The sequence below is a fragment of the Emydura macquarii genome, unplaced genomic scaffold (assembly GCF_026122565.2).
Source record: "Emydura macquarii macquarii isolate MOO-44397 ecotype Brisbane River unplaced genomic scaffold, CSIRO-AGI_Emac_v2 contig_1604, whole genome shotgun sequence".
In the NCBI taxonomy this organism is placed as follows: Eukaryota; Metazoa; Chordata; order Testudines; family Chelidae; genus Emydura; species Emydura macquarii.
The window spans coordinates 85,150-92,358 of record NW_027131741.1 but is presented as its reverse complement, the minus strand read 5'-3'; positions in this window follow the sequence as shown (position 1 = coordinate 92,358).

The following is a 7,209-nucleotide window of genomic DNA, read 5'->3' as shown; positions in this document are numbered from 1 at the left end:
CCTCGCTTGCTAAGCAAGAGGTAAATATGCCAAATCCCAGTGCCAAATCACCTCCCCACTTGCCTTAGTCAGTGTGGACTCTGCTTAAATAACCAGTCACCAATAGTCCTTGTTGTCTGCCAGTGTTGCAGCACAATGGTGCAATAGATGTAATAGAGCCAGGACATGGATTAGAACCTCTGTCAGCGCACAGGGGGCTTTCTGGCACTGCTCAGTCCAGACCACCTTGTCTGGCTTCCTCTTATTATGTCACTCAGTGATGGGGGGCGGCTACGGAGCTGAAGTGAGTTACAAACCTCCGGTAGTACCCGCCATCCTGATAAAGGCCTGGACATGGTTCTTAGTCTGGGGGATCGGCCAGTCTCTGATCGCCTCCACCTTGGCCGGCTCTGGCTTTCGGCGGCTGTTCTCTACCTTGTATCCCAGGTATGTAACCTCAGTCATCCTCACCTTACACTTCTCTGCCTTCACTGTCAGCCCTGCCTCCTTCCAGCATCCCAGCACCCTATTCTCCTGGGACACAGGAGACCTGTGGCAGATCTGGCTAAAGACACAGATATCATGGATGTACGCCAGGATGAAGCTCTCCATCCCGCTCAGTAACTGGTCCACGAGGTGCTGGAAGGTGGCAGGCACCCCTGTGAGGCCGAAAGGCAGGACCAGGAACTCAAAGAGCTCTATGGGGTGATGAAGGCAGATTTCTGTCTAGCACCTGGGTCTAAGGGCACCTGCCAATAGCCCTCGGTGAGATCCATAGTGGTGCGGTAACCAGCTCCCCCAGCTTATCTAGAATCTCATCCGTTCAAGGCATGAGGTAGGCATTGGACACAGTGATGGCGTTCAGCTTCCGATAGTCCGCACAGAACCGGATCGTCCTGTCTCTCTTGGGGACCAGCACTACTGGAGAGGCCCATGGGCTGGTGGATGGCTGGATCACCCCCAGGGCCAGCATATCTTGGACCCCTTTCTTCAGATCTTGGGCTGTTTTCCCAGTGACTCTGGAAGGGGAACACCTGATGGGAGGATTTTCTCCCATCTCTACCCAGTGGACAGTCAGGTCGGTGAGCCCCAGCCGGCTGGAGAACAGTGGCTGATAAGAGCCCAGCACCGCTCTGATCTCTGCCTGCTGGGCCAGGGTTAGCTGGTCAGAGAGGGGAATTGATTCCAGTGGGAGGCCGGCTTGGGTCTCAGGAAAGAGACCCACCAGGAGATCTCCCCGCTTCTCCTCCCACTGGCCACACACTGCCAGCACCAGCCCCTCCCTGTTGAAGTACGGCTTCATCATGTTGACATGATATACCCAGTGGCCGTGCGCCGAGTTAGACAGTTCCCCCACATAGTTCACCTCACTCAGCTGTTTGACGACCTTACAGGGTCCATCCCAGGCGGCCTGGAGCTTATTTCTCTGCACCGGGATGAGAACCATCACCTGGTCCCCGGTGCCGTAGGAGTGGGCACGCACGGTGTGATCATACCAGACCTTCTGCTTCCTTTGGGCCTGGCTAAGTTCTCCCTGGCCAAGCCCATGAGTGGAAAGCTAGTACATACTCCATCACTGATTCCCCCTCGGGAGAGGCCTTCCCCTTCTATTCATTCCTCACCAAGTCCAGGGGTCCCCTCATTCGTCTCCTGTACATCAACTCGAAGGGGGAGAACCCTGTGGATTCCTGGGGCATTTCCCTGTAGGCGAACAGCAGGTGGGGCAGGTACTTGACTATAAAAGTCTTCAGCATCATCTTCAGGGTCCCGTTGAACCTCTCCAGCAGCCCATTGGACTGAGGGTGACAGGCTGAGGCCCAGGTGTGCCGGACCCTGCACTTCTCCCACATGCACCGAAGCAGGGCTGAGGTGAAATTGGACCCTTGTAAGGACCTCCCGGCTGAAACCCAACCCTGCTGAAAATGGCCAGCAGGGATCTGCCACAGTGCCAGCCTCTGTAGAGGACAGAACCACAGCCTGTGGGTAGCGAGTAGCGAAATCTACCCCCACCAGAACGTATTTCTTCCCCGACCAGGGGCCCTTACTGAGGGGCCCCACTATGTCTATTGCCACCTTCTGGAAAGGTTCCTCTATGATGGGCAGGGGTCTCAGGGCTGCTTGTCCTGGGCCTGCCCTACCCTCTGGCAGGGGTCACAGGACCGGCAGTTCAGTTCGTCAAGGATCCCCGGCCAGTAAAAGTTCTGCAGCAGCCTCTGTCTGGTGCACTGGATCCCCTGGTGCCCCAAGAGAGGGTCATCATGGGCCAGGTACAATCGCCTGTGGCAGTACTTCTGGGGGACCACCAGCTGCCTCCTGATCCCCCACGGTTCTACCTCCCTGGGGGAGCCCATTCCCGGTACAGGAACCCTTCTCCCCAGGAATCTTTCCCTACAGTCTCCCCCAAGGGGTTTCAGAGCCCCGTGGCCAGCAAGTTCCCTCAGCTTCACTAATGAGGGGTCCCGCCGCAGCTCGGTCTGGAATTTGGTTGCTGGGGATGGGGGTGGAACCATCCCGATGTGTAGAAAGAACAGCAAATATGGTAGGCGTCCAGCTTGGCTTAACAAAGATGTCCTTGGCGAACTTAAACACAAAAAAGAAGCTTACAAGAAGTGGAAGCTTGGTCAGATGACTAGGGAGGATTATATAAACACTGCTCGAACATGCAGGAATGAAATCAGGAAGGCCAAAGCACAACTGGAGTTGCAGCTAGCAAGGGACGTGAAGGGGAACAAGATGGGTTTCTACAGGCATGTTGCCAACAAGAGGAAGATTAGGGAAAGTGTGGGTCCCTTGGAGAATGAGGGAGGCGACCTAGTGATGGAGGATGTGGAGAAAGCTGAGGTACTCAATGTCTTTTTTTGCCTCTGTCTTCACAGACAAGATCAGCTCCCAGACTACTGTACTGGGTGGCACAGAATGGGAAGGAGGCGAACATCCCGCAGTGCTGAAGGAACAGGTCCAAGACTATTTAGAAGGATTGGACATACACAAGTCCATGGGGCAGGATGCAATGCACCCGAGGGTGCTGAGGGAGTTGGCTGAGGTGATTTCAGAGCCATTGGCTATTATCTTTCAAAGCTCGTGGCAACAGGGGGAGGTCCCTGAGGACTGGAAAAAATCTAATATAGTGCCCATCTTCAAAAAAGGGAGGAAAGAGGATCCAGGGAACTACAGACCGGTCAGCCTCACTTCAATCCCTGGAAAAATCATGGAGCAGGTCCTTAAGGAATCCATTTTAAGGCACTTGGAAGAGAGGAAGGTGATCAGAAACAGTCAACACGGATTCACCAAGGGAAAGTCATGCCTGACCAACCTGATTGCTTTCTATGAAGAGGTGACTGGCTCTGTGGATGTAGGGAAGGCGGTGGATGTGATATACCTTGACTTTAGCAAAGCTTTTGATACTGTCTCTCACAGTATTCTTATCAGCAAGTTAAAGAAGTATGGGTTGGATGAATGGACTATAAAATGGATAGAGAACTGGCTAGAGCATAGGGCTCCATGAGTAGTGATCAATGGCTCCATGTCTAGCTGGCAACCGGTCACAAGCGGAGTTCCCCAGGGGTCGGTCCTGGGGCCGGTTTTCTTCAACATCTTCATTAATGATCTGGAGGATGGGGTGGATTGCACCCTCAGCAAGTTTGCGGATGACACTAAGCTGGGGGGAGTGGTAGATACCCTGGAAGGTAGGAATAGGATACAGAGTGACCTAAACAAACTGGAGGATTGGGCCAAAAGAAATCTAATGAGGTTCAACAAAGAAAAGTGCAGAGTCCTCCACTTAGGAAGGAAGAATCCCATGCACAGCTATAGACTGGGGACCGACGAGCTGGGCAGCAGCTCTGCAGAAAAGGACCTGGGGGTAACAGTGGATAAAAAGCTGGAGATGAGTCAGCAGTGTGCCCTGGTTGTCAAGAAGGCTAATAGTATATTGGGCTGCATTAGGAGGAGCATTGCCAGCAGGTCGCAGGAAGTGATTATTCCCCTTTATTCGGCATTGGTGAGGCCGCATTTAGAATATTGTATCCAGTTTTGGGACCCCCACTCCAAAAAGGATGTAGACAAGTTGGAGAGAGTCCAGCGGAGGGCAACAAAAATGATTAGGGGGCTGGAGCACAGGACTTATGAGGAGAGGCTGAGGGAACTGGGCTTGTTTAGTCTGCAAAAGAGAAGAATGAGGGGGATTTGATAGCAGCCTTTAACTACCTGAAAGGGGGCTCCAGGGAGAATGGAGCTAGGCTGTTCTCGGTGGTGGCAGATGACAGAACAAGGAGCAACGGTCTCAAGTTGAAGTTGGGGAGGTCTAGGTTGGACATTAGGAAAAAGTTTTTCACTAGGAGGGTGGTGAAGCACTGGAATGGGTTACCTAGGGAGGTGGTGGAATCTCCCTCTTTAGAGGTTTTTAAGCTGCGGCTTGACAAAGCCCTGGCTGGGATGATATAGCTGAAGTTAGTCCTGCTTTGAGCAGGGGGTTGGACTAGATGACCTCCTGAGGTCCCTTCCAACTCCAATATTCTATGATTCTATTCACCGCCCTTGGCCGTGTCTGGGTCCCAGCCCCGCTAAGCTCTGCCCCTGGTAGCTCCTGTCCTGCTGGGGCAGGGTCCCCCACACCGTGCTGGGGGATCTCACCAGCTCTAGCTATGGGCAAGGTGCTCTGGGGTTCCCCTGGCCACTCCTCCAGATTACTCCCCATCAGCACCGTGGCTGGTAACTGATCGTGCACCCCCATCTCCTGGGGGCCCTCCTGGGCCCCCCACCTCAGATGTACCCTCATCACAGGTACCATAACTGGGGGTGGGGGCACCAACACCACCCTCAGGGTTAGGTAGATATCGGGCACTATCCGGCCCAGGCCTCACCACCTCAGGCAGGGCCAGCATCACCTCAGTGCCCGTGTCCCAGACCCCCTGGACCTTCCTTCCATCCACCTTGATGGGGACAAGGTGGCGCTGGCTCTTTCGGGGCGGCCCCACGCTCACCTGGCAGATGGAGAGCTCTGAGGCGGGGGCCCCATGCTCCCCTGGTGAGCCGGTCTGGCAGCCTCCCAGGGCATTCTGAGGCACTGAGATCTGACGGGGGGTGGATGAAAGTAGCTAGACAAGGTAGATGCTCTTTGGCTGGGGACGATGTGTGTGGGAAGCTTGCTCAATGCAAGGTCTTGATCCATCCATCATGGACCAACAGGACTTTAGGGTGGCTGGCTCTTCTCATTAGCACGAAACTGACCTTTAAAGGTGAGCATGTAAATATTTATCCTCCTGGATGTGATAGGTACAAAGAACGTTACAGATCTTTTTGTGCATTGGTGGATAAGGTTTTCTTTTGCCGTCCGAGTGTGACTGAAATGTTTGAACTGAGCCTGTCCGAGCTTGTCTGACAGTCCCCCCCTTAGTACAGGATCATAGATATGTAGGGCGGGAAGAGATCTCCAGATGGCATCTTGTCTATCTCCTTTGATGAGGCAGGACTAAATATGACTAGACCAACCCTGACAGATGTTTGACTGACCTTCCTAAAAACCTCCCGTGATGGGGATCCCATAACCTCCCTCGGTTACCTCTTCCAATAGGAAAGGTTTTCATAACATCTAACCTAAAGCTCCCTTACTGCAATTAAGCTGATTCCTTCTTGCCCTAACCTTGGTGGACCTGCAGAACAAGTGTCACATCATCCATACAACAACCTTTTAGATGTTGGAAGATTGTTACCATATCCCCCTGCAATCTCCTCTAGACTACCCAGGCCCAGTTTTTTCAACCTTTCCTCATAGCTCCTAGCGCCTAAAACTCTTATCATTTTGTTGCTCTCCGTGGATGTTTCAGCTGGAAAACCTATACCAGGACTCATCTCGTCTATTTCCCAGAAGCCAGGGAAAGATGGATCCTCCACGGCTTTGCCCATCCTAATTTTAAGTATTTGTAGCAATGGGGAGTTTCCTTGGGAGCAGCAGAAGATCCGTGACAGCGTGAGCAGCTTTGTCAACCATGCAAGAAGATGGTTTCAAAGCATTAAAGCCTCGGTCTCCAATGACAACAGGCATCTGGGAACACGTACACAATGACACATCCTGCCCAATGGCCCCAGGCAAGGAGATCCTTAATATCTCCTTGCTGCATAACGGAGGTATCTTTGCGGGTGCAGATGTCAGCTGAGAAGCCCAGCTGGGCTGGCGGCTTTCGGCTGGGCAGTATCTGCACCCAGAGATGTCACCCTTGGATATTCCACACTAGGCCTCATGATGCACACAGTACATAGAACTGTAGGACTGAAAGGGACCTCAGGAGGGCCACTCCAGCCCCCTGCACTCATGGCCACCCCGACAGGTGTTTGTCTAACCTGCTCTTAAAAATCTCCAATGATGGAGATACCACAACCTCCCTAGGCAATTTATTCCAGTGCTTAACCACCCTGACAGTTAGCAAGTTTTTCCTAATGTCCAATCTAAACCATCCTTGCTGCAGTTTAAGCCCATTGCTTCTTGTCCTACTCACAGAGATTAATGAGAACAATTTTTCTCCCTCCTCCTTGTAACAACCTTTTATGTACTTGAAAGCTGTTATCACGTCCCCTCTCTCTTCTCTTCTCCAGACTCCTATTTCGCTAGTGATCCACTCTTGACCGCCACAGTGAGACCCGTTGCTGCTGGGTGCAGACGCCCCTCTCCCTGTTCATGCTGCCCCCAGAGACATCAAAGACAACTGTACAGGGTGGTCAGCCAGAAGTGCTATCACTGGATGCTGAGGAACAGAGGCAGGCACAGGGCTCTAGCCCAGCCAAACTCCCCTCACTGCGAAAACAATGTGAGAGTGAGCACTGCTGGGCACTGCCTCTTTCACCTGTGCCGGCGTCGGGTCTGTTCTGATAATTGGGCTACAGATTTACCCTGGGGTGACTCAACTGTGAAAAGTGAACACTCATAAAACGTCACAATAAATCATGATGGGAAAAGGTGCAAAAGGGAGACAGAGGGACTGAATGAGTCTAAACGAAAAGGCCTCTTGATGTAGTTCAAGGGGCGTGTTAGGATCATGTCTGGCAAACAGGAGAAGTGGGGGACGGGAAATCAATAAAGCAAAACTGGTCTAACAGAAATTAGACCTTATCCGTGCGCAAAATAATAAAGGTGCCGGCTATTGCACCCCTCTCCCTTTCAGGGTTCCTTAACATGGCCCTGCATTTGTGCTCCCAATAGCCCTTTCTATTTTTTTAACACCTTGGACTCTTTGG